Raw genomic sequence first — 2410 nt, forward strand, 5'->3', positions numbered from 1 at the left:
GTTCCTTCATTATGAACACATTCAGGAGCAAGTCAATGTTGAGATATGCAGCTAGTGTACATATGAACACAATATGAACAGTTTGTGAACAATAGTTTTTTCATTATGAACACATTCAGGAGCAAACCAATGTTGAGATATGCAACTAGTGTATATATGAACACAATATGAACACTTGTGAACAATTTCTTTAACAATTACATATGAATTCGAATTCCGATTGTAGTCGTAGACGATTTTAACCTTTTCATTCTCATTGTTGTCGATCTGTTTTCCAATAGGTTTATCCATATTACTAGAACGATATCGAAATCTTTACAATCGGAAATTCTTCTACAATTATAAAATCAACTTCATTTTGGATAGAATAAATCAAAATTACAAAACATGAACACGTATAAAAAATATCAATATTACATAATCATTAATTATTGAGATTTTTAGATTTATAACTCTCAATTAATGATTTGGGAGTTACATAAATGACAAATTACTTAATTACCCTTGTCATTAATATATGAGTTATATGTGAACCTAAAGAAAAGATGGAATATGATTGGTTGAGCTTGGTTAACAAAGTTAACATAAAAATCTTGGTTAGTATTTGAACCAATCCCTATATATATATACATAGAGAGAAGATCAAATGTTAACCAACAATTTTGTGTTAACTTTGCAAACCAAGTCAACCAATCAAATTTCATTCTTCTAGTAGGTTTATGTCATGTTCACAAGTTAATTACAAGGGTATTTTCGATAAATTGATTTGATATGTAACTCCCAAACAATTAATGGGGAGTTATAAATCATCAAATCCCAAATAATATGCATTTATAATATTATATATATATATATATATATATATATATAATCTTGATCTTCCATGTTCATTGTTTTATGAGTTTTTAATTCACATAGGAAACATTGTAGTAAAATTTTTGGTATCGATCAAGCTAATATGGATAAACGCAATGAAAAAGAAATCGACAACTGTGAGATAATTTAAAATGGTTTATGATGACAATCGGAGTTCGAGTTCAGGAAGTGAAGAAATTAACCAAAGCGAATGTCTTGGTAATAGATTAATTTTTGTTTGTTAGATTCGTTTTAGTCGAAATTATGTTCATTACGATGTGTTGTGTTATTTATAATTCATCTTGTATTGATAGTTTTTTTCTTTAATTGCACCACGTGTTCATAGCATATATGTTATGTGTTCATACTATTTCTATGATATTCTCTCACTATGTGGCTTGTTCATGTTCATCACTCGTTCATACTGTGTTCATACTATTTCTACGATATTTCTACGATACTATTGTTCACAAGTGTTCATATTGTGTTCATATGTACACTGGCTGCATATCTCAACACTGGCTCGCTTTTGAATGTGTTCTTAATGAAGGAACTATTATTCATGAGCTGTTCATATTGTGTTCATATATGCTATCCATTCCAAGTTTATATATATGTCAATTTGTGTTCGTATTTTACACAATGGTTCATATATATATATATATATATATATATATATGTGTGTGTGTGTGTGTGTATGTGTATGTGTGTGTGTGTGTGTGTCCATATGGTTCTTACATTAACAAAAATAATGTGATTTTTTGATTTTGTAACTCCCAATTAATGATATGAGAGTTACATTAAAAAAAATTACGTATATACCTTTTTCCCATTTGTGTTTTGAAATGTAAATTAAAAAAAAAATTATTTTTTTATAATGATTAATCACAACCATTTACTGTAAAAATCAATAGCCAAGATTAGTTAACAAAGTTAACACAATAATCTTGGTTAACATTTGAACCAGCCCCATACATATATATACTACCTTATAAATCATATTTATTAAAAGTCTTAAAAACAACTTTTAATGAACAAAGTACTATACATTTATGCACAAAATCTTAAAAGTCTTAAAAACAACTCATAATGCATTGCGTACTACTACTTTATGCATTCACTCTTAAAATTTCTTAATCTACAATTAAAATAACATATAGTATAAGTTACTAATGCACATTATTATCTTTTTTTTTTCATGTTCCCAAGACTTTTGACATGTTTCACTCATGCATTCATCCTCTCATACCTCTGTCTTCTCCACATCCCCCAATGTGAGATTCAAACTAATATTCACCATGAGTTATTAAAAGCTCTCTCATTCATCTTCCATTCAATTGTTCTAGAACTCTCGCTCTCGCTCTCTGTCTCTTGATTATTTGCTCTTGGTGTAAATCGAACACATTTGTAGAGTCGTTTACATATATTGGATTTTAAATATATTGGGTTTTAAATTGTTATACAAATTTTTTCATCGATAGACTGTAATTGGAACCATAACTCTTATTTATTCAAATTGTATTAATATGTAAATACCAAGTGTAACTTATATCAT

The sequence above is a fragment of the Cynara cardunculus genome (genome assembly GCF_001531365.2).
Source record: "Cynara cardunculus var. scolymus isolate 2C chromosome LG 3, CcrdV1, whole genome shotgun sequence".
NCBI classification, from domain to species: domain Eukaryota; kingdom Viridiplantae; phylum Streptophyta; class Magnoliopsida; order Asterales; family Asteraceae; genus Cynara; species Cynara cardunculus.